The sequence below is a fragment of the Dermochelys coriacea genome, chromosome 4 (genome assembly GCF_009764565.3).
Source record: "Dermochelys coriacea isolate rDerCor1 chromosome 4, rDerCor1.pri.v4, whole genome shotgun sequence".
NCBI classification, from domain to species: Eukaryota; Metazoa; Chordata; order Testudines; family Dermochelyidae; genus Dermochelys; species Dermochelys coriacea.
This window is the reverse complement of record NC_050071.1, coordinates 42,236,385-42,251,962: the sequence shown is the minus strand read 5'-3', so window position 1 is coordinate 42,251,962 and position 15,578 is coordinate 42,236,385. Positions and strand designations below refer to the sequence as shown.

General features: G+C 38.4%; 1 long non-coding RNA gene across 3 annotated transcripts in view; it reads right to left on the bottom strand.

Moving 5' to 3' along the window:
• Nucleotides 1-14,642, bottom strand: part of LOC119855183 — a 159,977-nt gene extending 145,335 nt beyond the window's left edge. For 2 of the 3 annotated variants that reach the window (XR_006280745.1, XR_006280748.1), the window contains exon 1: nt 13,750-14,642. This is a non-coding gene — a long non-coding RNA (uncharacterized LOC119855183). Of the gene's footprint in view, nt 1-9,827; nt 9,997-13,749 lie in introns of all 3 variants that reach the window. The other variant, XR_006280747.1, reaches the window with a different exon arrangement.
• Between the last annotated feature and the right edge of the window lie 936 nt (nt 14,643-15,578).

Sequence of the window (15,578 nt, the reverse complement as noted above, 5' to 3'; positions counted from 1 at the left end):
CAATCTCCCTACAAAATTTGTTCCAGAGCTTAGCTACCCTTATGGTAGGAAGTTTTTCCTAATGTCTAACCTAAATCTCCCTTGGTACAATTTAAGCCCATTACTTCTTGTGCTGTCCTCAGTGGTTAAGGAGAACAATTTATCACCCTCCTCTCTGTAACAACCTTGTACATACTTGAAGACTATCATATATCCCCATCCTGGTCATGTTTTTTCCAGACTAAACAAATCCAATTATTTCAATCTTTCCTCACAGGTCATGTTTTCTAGACCTTTAATAATTTTTGTTGCTCTTCTCTGGGCTTTCTCCAATGTCTCCACATATTTCCCAAAGTGTGGTGCCCAAAACTGGACACAATATTGTTGAGGCTTTAACAGTGCTGTGTAGAGTGGAAGAATTAATCCTTATGTCTTGCTTACAACACTCCTGCTAATACATCCCAGCATGATGTTACCTTTTTCGGGAAGGTGGCGGGGGAGGGGCGTGCAACATGTCAAAACCCATTTCTCCTCTGGGACACAAAATCTGCACCTCAGCAGAAGATCATCTTTTGGGAACTTACAGTCAGATTTTCAAAAGAGCTTGGCATCTCAAGTGCAGAACTATTCTGAGTACCTAGCCATTCACTGAGGTGCCTAAATGGGAATTAAGCTCTTTTGAAAATCTGGTGCTGATTGTGGGAGCACAGCACTTCTGAAACTCTGGCCCTGACAGCGTTGTTCTGCACCATGACTTTAGAGAACATAGGGATTGCCATATTGGCTGAGACCGTTATCTCCTCTAATCCAGTATTCTGTCTCTGAGTGACTAGAGCAGTTGTTGCTTCAGTTAAGTAAAAGAACTACTGAAACACTTCAAATTAACACAAACATCATATTGGCTCAAGCAGTTCCTCTTGAGGCTTGTTTTCAAACTTTAACAGTATATTAACCCCCCATTTATTGCTCTCTAGAGCCCCAAACAGGTCATGGTAATAACAGCTACTGATTGGTTAAGGAAAATGGCATTAAAATGTGAAAGGATGTATATTGGGGGACCTGGATTATTTACAGTTTTTGTTTTTACCGTAAGACTGCCAGAGGGAGACACATGTAGACCATGTTGAATGAATACATAAACATTTATCTTCCATGCAATTTTGAACACGAATCACCTTAGCATCCTTATGTGCATTCACACTGGCTACTTCTCAAACATTCAGCTGTCTCTTCGCCACATATTCTGTCTTTAAAAATATATGGGCTATTGTGTTAAGTCGATGTTAACCTACTGAAAAAGTATGAGCTGCAACAATACATTCTCATAGGTATGGCAAAGCACGCGCGTGTGATTATAAGGCAACCCAATTTATGGTAAAACTACACAAGAAAAATCTCAAATTCAGAAGCCAGTGTTTCCAAATATTTTCTTAGGGGACACTTGAAACAGCCAGACAGCTGTAACACTAGTGCATTTTATGAGCTGCAGTAGCAGCTGGAACTTCTGCACGCCTCCTGTCAATCTAAGGTTTTACACTTTGGTTTCAACATCACAGAGCATGGGCTCAGCCTGATTTCTGTGGGCAAGAAGTTCCACAGCTGGAGTTACACTTACAAGCATGCTATGTATTTGCGGATGATACTAAACTGGGAGGAGTGGTAGATACGCTGGAGGGGAGGGATAGGATACAGAAGGACCTAGACAAATTGGAAGATTGGGCCAAAAGAAATCTAATGAGGTTCAATAAGGATAAGTGCAGGGTCCTGCACTTAGGATGGAAGAATCCAATGCACCGCTACAGACTAGGGACCGAATGGCTCGGCAGCAGTTCTGCGGAAAAGGACCTAGGGGTGACAGTGGACGAGAAGCTGGATATGAGTCAGCAGTGTGCCCTTGTTGCCAAGAAGGCCAATGGCATTTTGGGATGTATAAGTAGGGGCATAGCGAGCAGATCGAGGGACGTGATCGTTCCCCTCTATTCGACACTGGTGAGGCCTCATCTGGAGTACTGTGTCCAGTTTTGGGCCCCACACTACAAGAAGGATGTGGATAAATTGGAAAGAGTACAGCGAAGGGCAACAAAAATGATTAGGGGTCTAGAGCACATGACTTATGAGGAGAGGCTGAGGGAGCTGGGATTGTTTAGTCTGCAGAAGAGAAGAATGAGGGGGGATTTGATAGCTGCTTTCAACTACCTGAAAGGGGGTTTCAAAGAGGATGGCTCTAGACTGTTCTCAATGGTAGCAGATGACAGAACGAGGAGTAATGGTCTCAAGTTGCAATGGGGGAGGTTTAGATTGGATATTAGGAAAAACTTTTTCACTAAGAGGGTGGTGAAACACTGGAATGCGTTACCTAGGGAGGTGGTAGAATCTCCTTCCCTAGAGGTTTTTAAGGTCAGGCTTGACAAAGCCCTGGCTAGGATGATTTAACTGGGACTTGGTCCTGCTTTGAGCAGGGGGTTGGACTAGATGACCTTCTGGGGTCCCTTCCAACCCTGATATTCTATGATTCTATGATTCTATGTCCTCAAGATCTCTGGGTTTATCCACCTGCATTGATCCTTTTGAGCTCAGCTGTCTAGCAGGATCATGGAGGAGAGGGCAGCCTCTGCAGTGGCTGCAACCCAATGCAACAAGTGCCTGGCAGATCAGAACCAAGACTGAACGCTATTCTGCAGTGAATAGAAAGCAAGTGGACTTTGTGAAATACACGTCTGATATGTGTCCATTAATCTGAGCTGCTAGTGAAGCAAGCTGCTACATATTGTACCAGTTTCAACCTTTCAGTAGTGGTTGTGTCCAATGCGAGACTGTTACAACAGCCCAGCCTGGAGATGGTGAAAGCATGGATTACATGCCTGATCCTCCCCTCTAGGACCCGCATGTGCATGGATATATACCCCTCACTTCTCCATCCTACCCTTATTCCTCCATGCTACTGTGAATTATCAATAATTTGCTGATAAATTTATTGATAACCAATAACTGATAAAAATTTTCACTGTGATTATGTGTTTAGTGAGAGATTCTCGAGTTTGGATTAGTTTAATAATAACAAACCTCAGTAATCAAAGCCGATTTATCTAACTGATTAATAAATTCAAAGACCGCACATAAACAGAGACATACAGTTACCAACAGCTGTGGGAAATCTTCCCTGTAGTTATCTCACAATCTGTGTCCAGTCTGTAGATGGCTCTTACTTCCCTATGATTTAAGGGCAATTACACCTTTGTTATCCTTGTTGTGTATCAGTGTGATCCTTACCCATTTCCTCTTTTTGGTATATATTTCTTATCTGAGGCTATTTCTAAGGTTCCCTGTGCAACTTTTCAATGTTTCAACACCTGGAGGTTAGTCAGTGTTTCTGCCCTTTTTCTTTTTATAATTTCATTTAGTATACAGCTTGCAGTTAGTACACTATACTATATATATAGATCTTAAAACATCTTTCAAAATACATTAAGGGTTACTGCACAGTAAAATTCCATTCTTTGTTAAACACCTTTATCTTAACTGCATGGGAGTCCTGCTCTCAAGCAAGCCTTAAGACAGGCCAAGTGTCAACAGGGGCAAAGCTCTAGAGAATTTAAGGGGTAGAGTCCCTCTGCATGGCCTCTCCAGGGTCTGCTCCTCTATACCCAAGAACTGCATCCATTCCAATGTGTTTGGGGCTTCTGTGCAACAGAGGGAGTATGCGGCTCAGGATTAAGCTCAAGGTGGACAGAACTAAATGTTAAATTTACAATTAGCACTCTTCAGCCAGCAGTAGGCATTTTGAGGGTGGGGGGAAGTGACAATTTATGATACTGCAACATGGGAGCCCAGTGTCAAATTCACTGTAAAACAATCTCCTCCCAATTTCAATATGCAATACACGAAACAAGATAGGAGGTTCACTGAGAAACAAGATAATCAAAAACCAGCATGACAGAGAAACATATGCAAATATCCAAAAAGCAAAATCACATGCTTTTAAAAAAAAAAAAAAAAAAAAAAAAAGCAAAAGCCCTGGCTTTTCATCACATGTTGAAAAGAGAGTGGAGGTGCAGATGGTGGAAGAGAAATATCAGTAGTCATACATCAATAAAAAATAAACTTTAAATAACCATCCCAAAACCAGGGATCCAGGGAGGTGGTGAGGGGGTTAGTTTTACAACAGTTTCCAAGTTGATTGTGTAAAGATTGATCTCTGCATCTATCACTGAACATGCATTAGCTGTCTTTTTGCAAAAGACGACAGGTGAAACCACTGTCAGACAGGAAGCTAACTTTCTTCCTGTTGTTTAATCAACAATTCTAAAAACAAAATAAAATTTCTTCTCTCCTTTTATCTGTACATTTCACTTCTCTTCACTGTGCCACATTAAATCTGTTGGTGTGTATAAATGAATTACATGTAAATTTACAAAAACCATACACCCTATAGTTAATTATATAGATTGAGATCAACATTTCATGTGCTTATAGCTTGGTATAGTCTATATGGGGGGGGGGGGGGGGGGAGAGAGAGAGAGAGAGAGAGAGAGAGAGAGAGAGAGCGGTGAGTGACAGTGAACGAAGGGGAAAAAGTGTTTCATATACATATCGTGAAGAGGTACTACCATGAGTGTGGGCTTCTATTACACCAAGAGGGATTTTACCTACATCCCTTCACTGCTTATGAGGCTTTAAAGAAATTCCAAAGTGTCATCAGAGGAGGAAAAACAAAAGTAATGATTCTTGCCACACAGGTAGAACATATGAAAAAGTGTGTAATAAGCCAACACTTTAACGGACGCCCCCATAAATTTTTTTCCGGAATTAAGAGTATATATACACCAAGCAGCTAAAGGACAATTTATCAGCTCTATCAATCACAACTTGGATACTGACACAGAGTAAATTAGAACACTGTTATAATGTGCAAAGTATTGGTCACCTGCTATATTCCACTACTGCTTGTAATTGCAGCAAATGGTAAACCATTCACCTCACGAAACGGTACACCATTCACCTCACCAAAAGAAGAGTATCTAAAATGTGCAATTGATGATGTAATCGAGCTAGAAAAAATAACCAAAGTAAGTGGATTTTTTTCCTTTTTAAATCTGTACTGTAATTTTTTTTATTTTACTTTTGCAGAAAAAATTAACTCCTATTTTTCTCATAGAATATTGACTATGATGGCTTTTACACACCAGAGGACTTCTCAAATGTGAGTATAAACTTTTGTGTTATCTTTTAAAGAGCCTTTCCAAGTGTTGCTATTTTTAATGTGTGTTATTAATTCACATCAACATTTTACCTTTTCTGAAAAGGCAGATATAAGAAAAAAGACTTGGCCAACACTTGGAGCATGACTTCACTGTACGAACCCAAGTGTTTGGGATTCTACTTGTTTTTTTGCTTTTTATTGTCTGACATCAAAAAAAGATGATGCAACAATGCTATCTCATTGCTCTGTGCAACAGCAGAACAGAGCAAGATTAGTTTGCTCTATTGAATGCACTGTAGTTGAATTAATTCTTACAAGAAAATAATTTATTTTGTGATATACTGGGCCACAGGTTTATATGCAGCAGGTGATACTAACTCTTAAATCAGCAGCACAAACAGGACGAATAGTCTTTAGTGTGAGGGGATACTTAAAAAAATGCCAGTTTAATGTTTAAGAATATAGGCAGAAGTTGGCACAAAGTATAGTCTAACTTTATCTCAATTGTATGTGCAGACACAAGCAGTTCATGTTACAGATCTTATATATCACATCACAGATTAAAGTGATTGTGCTTTCTGGTTTTAAAAATCTACATGTGCTCTTTCCAGGAGTGAAACTTCATCAGGCCATGCTCGAATACCTTTAGCTCTGAATACTTATTTATACTCGTTATCAATAATAGAGTATGTATGTATTTTATCATAAATATTCAATTGCACAAGAACTTTCTGCTCTGAACCCTCATTAAGTCATTGAGATCGCTTTTTTCCCCAGTGTGATCTAGTATACACAGCACAGAATTACATTGTAATTCCAGCTCTCCACAGATTCTCTGTTGTCAAGTCACTCAACCACTTTAGTGTTAGCTTTTCCTTTATGTAAATAGGGATAATACTTACCTACCTAGATAACACGCTGAGAAAGTATATTAGTGTTGGAAGATGTCAAACAATTAATTGATTTATACTTTTATGTAAATCCCTAATTACAGAACTTCCATTGAAGGTAATGATGTTTGCTTAAGTAAAGGTTTAAAGCCTCAACATGCAATGGCTTCCTCACTAGAGTAATTTTACTCATGTGCTCACTGGATCAAACACTAAGAATTTCTGGTTTAGATTTAAAAAAAAAGTCAATTTATTGAGGCAGATCATGTGATACGCTCAAATTGTGTTTGGCACAGCTTGTGATGGTTGTGTGTAAAGATGACTCCCCCTGAAGCTAGGGGCCAGGTCAGTCCCAGGAATGAAACAGATCAGCCAGCCTGCTTTAATTTATAACAACTGGAAATGGCCCAAAGAACCCATCCAGCAGCTGGGAAATCAACCTTAGGTACAGGGGCTAAGGCTATGTGCCCTTTTCCAGATGATACCTCCTACACCACAAGCTGGACCAAGTATTAGTGTAGGAGCTGCAAGAGCAGCTCTGTGCCACCTGAGGCTTTTCCTATGCTCAAGGAATCCTGCAATCATTGACCAGACTTCCAAATGGAGCAGCACAAGCGTACAAGAAAATACTAGAGTTGAGCCCATTTTTAATTTCTTATAGTCTGACCTTAAAGAGCACAGATGAATGATATACTGTATAAACTTCTTCCTAGCGTAAAATAAATCAAGGTGTATTCACTATTCAAATACTACATTTTTTGCTGGCCCCAGTAAATGCCAATCATACTTAGCAATGATTTTCCTTTTTATTTTAGGAGGAGCACAGAATGGAGGCCTTGGGCTTTTATATGGCTGAAATGAATACTTTAAAAGATGAAAGCGAAGGCGATGTTATGGTTAATAATAGTATTGATCGTATCATGAAATGTCTTGGTGGTTCTGTGGTAAGGATTCATTTTTGCACAATTTTATACACAAATTTAGAAGTTGATAGAATATCAACTAGAAAGAAAAAAAATTATCTGCTGGTAGTGGACCCAACACTGCATTATTTGCTCATCTGACACTCCCATAATTGTCTCAACGTCTTTTTCCATCTAATATATCTAGACTCCATACCATCTATACTACTCCTATCACTACAGGATCTGAGCTCCTATTGACATTTTCTGTCAACAGAAAACCAAGAATATGGTTCTGTTGTTGCACTGTAAAGAAGAAAATTCAAGTTAAACAGCCTCTTACAAAAGTTTTTTTTTTTTTTACTTGGGTTGGATGCTTTTAAAAAGAAATGTGTAGCTTAATGGTAACCCCAAATCTGATTTTTTTTAAAGCAGTTTTAAGGCTCAATACAGGGAAAAAATTCCCCATAGACTGCAATGAGTATTTTTCCTCTCTTTTTTTCTGTCCTTTAACTAGAATAAAGAAGAAATCTTGTGATGGGAACTTCACATTTGATTATATACAGTGGCAAAGTAGAGTTTCTTCACTGAAAATGAAACCATTTAAGTTCATCTTGAATACCAATCTTGAGACCAATACATTTTTATTGTTTTTCACATGTGTACTAGTTTTTCTTGAGACCTTCTGGCACTGTAATAGCTAGCAAAATGTCTTAAGTTTTAAATACGTAGCAATGTATATTTGCATGATAATTCACTAGGACAAAGTATGGTTTGTGCTTTTTTAGTTATATAATGCTTACATTCAAAATTTTCTGTAATATGGGTTCCTAATTAATTTTATTAACCTGACTATGACTAAAGTCAATGTGCCTGGTCTTGCAAATCTTTGCTTATGGCAGAGTAAAGAATCCTCACATGAACAACGGTTTCCAGGATTGGACAGCAAGTACCTGACTCTGCAGTCTCTAATGCTGAACATAAGGGACACTCTGAAGCAGGACTTGGTAAAGCTACGACGTGCCATATCCCACTATGATTAAAAAAATAACAGAAAACATGGCTAAGAGGGGGTCAGCTGATATTTTAGAAATATCGCTCAGGCTTCGGTTAGACAATGAAATGTGCCTCAGCCGGATTATTAACCAACTCTGTTATTACTGAAAATTAATAAATTGCCATTGTGCTATATTTCACTGCTGCAGAGCATTCCACTATATGTGGCTTACTTTACTATATGAATACCTAACTTTAGCAAAAAGTAAAAACCTGAAAAACATTCTGGGCTTCATTTTGGAAGGAAACTCAGCATACACAGGTTCATGCATTACCACTGACTCTAGTCAATGACAGAGCTATCGCTAATCAATTATTAACTACATAAATATTTTCATTGCAGAAAAAGACAACACAGGAATGTGAAGGCTGCCAACGGAAGACCACTCAAGAGTTTCTCGAAGGACTGCGGAAACTTCTGCAATCTATGTACTCTAGTATGGTTACAGTGAAGAGTCACTAGCTACTTCAGTCAAAATAGTGGATAGCATTTGTTACTGTAACTGCTACATTATTTATTTATATATTTAATTATTATAATTTATATTTTTGCCCTGTTGCTTATTAACTTGTTGTCATTCTGGCACTATCATATTCTTTAAGTACAGGTGTTAAGCAAGCCTTTCTACAGTAAAATGACATCTGATTCTATTCGTAAGCCCTACGGGCTCCAAAACTATTGTGTGTGTGGTTTTAAGCTAATTAGTTCTCATTAAATTGCTGTACTTTAAAGCAACTATTTATTAAAATACCATCTGTTAAAATAGTTCACATTTTATGAACGTAGATGGTAGTAAATGAAGATATATTAAATTTTGTGATATGTGAAATAAAGTTTACTGTTTTGTTTCTTCATTAAATATGATGCTTATCTAGTTCACAAGGCTCATTTCACTATTGGCACACTGCATCATAGAGAGGAATCTAGTTAAAAACAGCATCTACTTGTACACAAGAGTTTCTGCAACAGATTCAACATGAGACACGTGGAGATAAGATGAGACTTTACTGCTGTGTTTTTTTAAAGGCTCTACTTAAATTCTATCAAACAAAATACAATATCAGCTTATGTTTGGATAACAATCAATATGTAGCATATACAAGACAAATAACAGAACAAGTGCAGAAAACTAGCAAGTCTCTTCCTAAAGCTCTTCCCTACTAAAGCTCTTCTTCTACTCAGACTCTCCGTTATGTCTTTGTAGCAAGAACTTTGCAGCAATTAATGTTTACATCTCAAAGATAAGACCTTTGAGAGACATGGAAAGGTTGCCCCCCCCCAAATAATCAACAGAAATAAATAATCCTCCAAGTGTGAAACCAGTGCCCTAAACATTTTCATAGCCAGTTGCAGCCAGCAACGAAACAGTGCTGCCAATTAATAAATCCAAATGAATATATATTCGACAAATCTTACATTTTGTACACAAAGCCTGTTTGAGCAACTTCCGAAATGCACTTACTCTGAATGAAGAGAGAGTCAGTCATGTAACATTTTAAAAAAGTTTATGCAGAAGGAAACTACTAAGCTGAGTACCTTTTACAATTCTAAAACCACCACTCACTGTTGACAACAGCACAAATGATAATTGAGGAAAACAAGCTATACTAGTACAGTTATCAGTCCATCATTGTCTCTTTGATGTGTTTTACTAAGTGGGTGGGGAATGGAGTATTCAGAGTCATTCTTCAGAACAGGCTGTAAGTAATTAGAAAAAACAGTAGTTTTCTCAAATGTGGCAAATAGCAGAAAATAAACTATAATGGCAGCTGTCTATCAAAACTGGTAAAATTACTTACAGTATTGGTATTTCTGTTTGCTCTAGTCATCTTCTCTTCCTTTGCTGTCTGAGGGAGTGTGTTCTGTCCCCACCCACTAGGATTCAAGAGGCCAGAAGACTGTCAATCATCAAAACCATGTACAAACCACCTCTACTTTCTTCTCACCAATCTGATGCTTCCCAAACAACTAACAGCAATAAGATGATAAAATATTACTAAAAACTGAACTCAGAAGAGAAAGGGAAAGCAGGAAGGAGATAAGGTAACAGTTGTGACAAACAATTACTACAAAGTAGTTTCACTCGTCATACATCACTCCTGTTCTCTGTGGAATAACATTTCTATTTATAGAGTCCCTTATCCCTGCCAAAATGTTCAAAACAGTGTACAGCAAATAAAACATAATAAAATAAACCCCTCTTAAAATACAAACACATAAAACAAACATGGGGGGGGGGATTGTAAGGGTGTGTGATAAATACAGATCCAAGAATAGCTATTCTGACAAAAGAAATAAGAGCTTGGATAATTCATAACGGTATCAAGACTGCCAAGCTATAAATACAGGTGAAAATGGAAATCCGCCCCCCAGTATTTACATATCATAGATAACTTAAGATGGAAAGGTGGATAGGGCATGGTCCAAAGCAATGCTGAGGGCCTTTACCTGATTCACTACTGCCGCACTATCCCATCAATAAAGGTATGTGTTATGACACAGTAGCAAGATGCAGTAACAAATGTTATCCGCTATTTTGACTGAAGTAGCAAGATGCTTCATTATTCACAATTCCAAACCAATAGCAAGACTTTGGTTTACCAGTGGTTGAGGATGAGATAGAAGTCTTAATTCCAAAGGTTTGCCAGAACCCAGACTGGGATCTACTCAGAATATCAAAGGTGTTAAGTACATCTGGCATACATTAGCAATTGCCTTCTCAATCACTGTCCCCAAAACAAGTCTGAGTCTTGTTGGTAACGGCTAAACACTCCACCATCGAGAGAAGGCTTGTTGAGGAGAGACTGATCTCTGTATTTTTAGGAATGTCAGAGCCCTTAGCTTCCTAAAGTGCATTATGGATACATTAGTGTGCGCTGTGGAACTGATCTCTGCCAGACTACGAGGCCAGCACAGAAAATCATTTTAGAGGAGAGCTGGGGTGTTGAGGGATGTGGCTTCATATCTGTGTATATGAGAATTCAGTGGCTGTAGTACCCCATGAAACCAGTGCAGTGGGGATGTGGCTACTATTCCTGTACTCTACATGTTCTCTCTTGTGGCAGGATATTTTCAGAAGATGGTGAAACAAGAAATTATTCTATGTAGTGGTTTGACAGATTCCATGTTACTGATCTTTATAGTGCAGTACATTGAATTTTAGCTAGCTGGGGCAGCATCAGGAGTGGGAAGGGAGCTGTTTGTGCTGTCCATGGTCATAGGACAGATATGTTAGATTTTAATTCATATTTTAGTTGCTATCCCAGTTTCAGCCATATGTGCCTTATCTTCCTAAAAAGTATACAAAATTCTTGCAAAACATCTTGAGGAATCAGTGAGTGGTGCAACATGTATTAATGTCTGTGCATTAGTAGTATACGGTAATCTACAAGAGTATGTGGCAAGTATAAAATAAATGGATCAAAGTTCATCCCACTTATTACAAAATACAAGACCAATTCAAGATCTACAGTAAAGTATCTGGTTTCAGTTTTATCTTATCTTTCTTGTAAATCTTAAGTCTGACCCATTTAACGCAATGTTTCTGTACCATTAGTTTTGCATTATAACCCTAATTCTTCCATGCAGCAACAGTACATTTAACATAAGCTTGTTATTGTGTTTGAGAATCCCAGGTATTGGTGCTTAAGAGTCAATATTCTTCACAGTAGTGACATTGCTGAAATGTTTCTAAATCCACTGTAATTGAAAATGACTCCTAATAGGAAACAGATGTAATTTAGTTCTTTTAACCTGCAAGATTGTCAATCCACTGGGGTTTTACAGTGCAAATTTCAGAGCAAAAGCAACATGGCTAGCAGTACAATATTTATTTTACATTCCTAATAATCTGCCACTGAAGATGACAATGCATGTGCTGGAATTTGAGAGTGTGAGGTGCAAAGGTTCTCAAAATTAAGAACAGTGCACCAGCGCACGTTTTATAGTCAGTCATTCTTAGTGAGATTCTAGCCTGTTAACATATATGCTACAGCAGTCAAGCATTATCCAAAAACTAAAGGTTTCAGGATAAGGAACACAGAGGTGTAAATTCTCCTCCTGATGTGTGCACACAACTTTCCATTAATGCCAATGGGAATTATGCAGGCTCAATAAGAGGAGAAAATAATACTCCCAACATAGTTTAGGCCTCGATTCTACAATGAAATTTGCATGGTGACAGAAAGCTAAATGTAAACAAAAAAGAAAGATTATTCCTGTGTTATAAAGTTGTCACAGTGATACATGTTTAATTACTACCATTATATTTATTACTACTTGATTACCTTAATATCTAAGCCAAGAAAAAGCAGTTGTAGCAATCTTTTAACTATGTTACTTTTATCTAGGAATGTTCCTGGGGGGCTTGCCCCTTAAGGGCTTGAAGGCATGCCTGAGTAGAAATTAGCTAATTCCTCTTCAAGAGCTGCACAAATCCACGTCTGGGGGTAGAGATTGGGAGATTAATGGAGACTCCAGTGAAGTATGGAGGCTGCTGGGAGCAAGTGGGCTCCAGTAGATAAACTTGGAACTATCATCAGGTCTCACCCAAGAGAGTCTACAGGCAGGAAAGGCTTGGAAGAGACCTGATAACAGGGTAAATCGATGACTTTGTTTTGGGACTAAGTTTTATTTTAAGTTTGTGAGAAAAAAAGACCCCAAGAAGGGCTGTTGTGAATGGACATAAAGGTTGTGTGGCAATTTATGTGAGGAACCCATGGGGGAACTAGGGGACCACATGAGGCCACTATGGAGTGCATTGGAGGAGACCCATATTCAATGAATATTTGTACATGATTGCATTAAGTGTTTGTTTTCTACTTTGCGTCAAATAATAATTCTGTAACTAAAGAAAAAAAATCAGTATAGGTTCCTCTAAATAAGAGAGCTGTGTGTGTGCACGTGTGTGTGTGACAAGATACATATAAAGAAAAGGAGTACTTGTGGCACCTTAAGAGTAACAAATTTATTTGATCATAAGCTTTCGTGAGCTACAGCTGTAGCTCACGAAAGCTTATGCTCAAATAAATTTGTTAGTCTCTTAAGGTGCCAGAAGTATTCCTTTTCTTTTTGCGAATACAGACTAACACGGCTGCTACTCTGAAACCTGTCAAGATACATATAAAAATTCCATTTTTAATAACTGAACAATTTGAGATAGTCTAAAATATAGATTTCTGCTCACTCAGCTTATAAATGCTAACCAAATCTATGCAGTTTGCAGGATGACCCATTATAATTTTGAATTCTAAACTAAACAAAACCATCAGTCCCCCTAAATCTTTTGATGTAATGCCAAATTATACTTCTGAGACATTTTATCTAGGTATTCATTTCTAAATTCCATATATAAAGCACAAGGAGAAGAGAGATCACATGACAAAACTGTTTTAATTAAAAAGTCATTGATGTTAAATTCTTGTGTACTACAGTATTTGTGTTTTATAGAAAAGATTCAGAAATAAGTCTCTTTTCTTTTTTTTTTTTGCCCAGCCAGCATATCTGAGTGCTTTTGAGTTACACAACTATTAGTCTTAATTTAACTGTAAACCTACCTTTTTAATCAGCTGAGGAGGAGGGAAAAATCTCATTGCTTATTTAGGAAGTATTTTTTTTCTTTGGAGATATACTAACATTTAATATGGTTACATAAGCATTCATGAAACATGACTACATTTTTTTTTTTAAAAGTCAAAGTCATAACAAAACTTCTGTACTAACCTCTTGGGCCAAATAAGGATTCAGAGTTCCACTGGCATATTCCACATGATATTCTTCTATGACAATGAGCCACAAAATACATTTGCCTTAACTCCTCACCCCAGCTGCTTCTGCTGTAGCAAAATTCTTGCAGCAAAATGTATGTATTTTTGCATGTTAGGTACGTACTAGTGGTCAGCACATTTCCTGTAGCCTTTCACGACACATCCCGTTAAGTTGTATGTTATGTTTGATGGTATCTTTTCCTACATGGCAAATGTAAGGCTACATAAGAGTGCACTGTAGACAAAGATCCTCAGCTGGTGTAACTCACCATAGTTCCATGAAAGTCAATAGCGCTACCCCAATTTATGCCATGTGCAAAAATGGCCAGATATTAAACACAAGGAGTTTCTTGTTTAAATTACAGAACATTGTTTGCATTACAACTTCACTAAAATAGAAATGCATAAACTTTTACTTAATAAACCTACTCTTATCTTTGCTCAAATACAGAGGTATATGTGCATTTACCTTCCCTCCCTCCTCCACAGTACTAGTACATATGTTAAGCACTTTTACTAGCCCTAGATCCATTTCTTGAGAAGCAAACGACAAATGTACAAACAAAAATTGCCTTTAAAAGCATTAATTACTGAATTTTACCACAACTAAGTGTCTTGAAAAGGGTTGGCTAAGAGCATCGGTTGTGGTATTCTGAATGCCTGGGAGGTAAACTGCTGAAATATGGGTTATGCACCAGTTCCATAGATTCATAGCTTCAGCGCACAAGGAGGGGGGGACCTTGCTTCCTCAAATCTGTTGGTGCAGAATATGCAGGACACGTTGTCCATCATAACCCTGATTACTCTACCCTTGATGAGAAGAAGAATATGATGGCAAGGTGGAAGGTAGAAATGGATGGTGTAGTCCAAGGGCATGACCTCTATGAGGATCCATTTCCAAGGCCGCTGGAAACTGAAGAGGAGATACCCAAAATGAAAAAGATGGGCCAATAGGCACAACCGTCACCCCAGAGATATGGGAGGATTCGAATGCTTGACCAACCCATCAAAACTGCTGCTTGGATGAGGCCTGGGTGATTGAGGAGCATAGTTGACTGGCTCTTTGTCTCTGGAATCTGTGCCTTTTTGTGGAGAGTTCAGAGGATCTATGAAATCCAGAAAACTGAACAGGATGTGGTCTCTGGACAGTCTGACAACTAAACCTCTCTTATTTGTGGATGTACATATATGCAGGCATCATAAGATAGCCCCCTTCAGCATGCGCAGACACTCATTCATGGTTTCTGAGACGAGTTTATAATCACTGAAGGGAAGATCTTCCAGTGATGTGTACCTCTGTTGGAAATCCTGAGAACTGGAGGCGTGCACATAGCCACTGCTATGGAGATTGATCTTGCAGCAGTGTCCACAGCATCTACAGATGCTTGAAGAGCTGTTCTGGCAAAATAACTGGCCCTCAGAGACGATAGACTGGTATTGCTTGTTCAATAAAAGGCACGAGCCTGTTATAATCGGTGAAGTTGTATTTAGCTATGATCACCTGATAATTTGTGATACAAAACTGCAGTGTTGCTGATGAACAGAACTTTCATCCAAAGAGATCCGGTCATTTTTGGTCCTTATCATAAGGAGTAGACCTAGAACCCCACACATTTACCACATCCACCACCAGCGACTTAGGTAGATGCTGGGAAAACAAAAATACAGAATCTTTTCTTCACAAGTGCTCTTTCACAAATGGACACAATAGTGGCAGATGTTAGCCACACTGTTTTAGCCTGATCTAGAAGGGCCTCACTGATTGCTAATGACACTCTGGAGGGT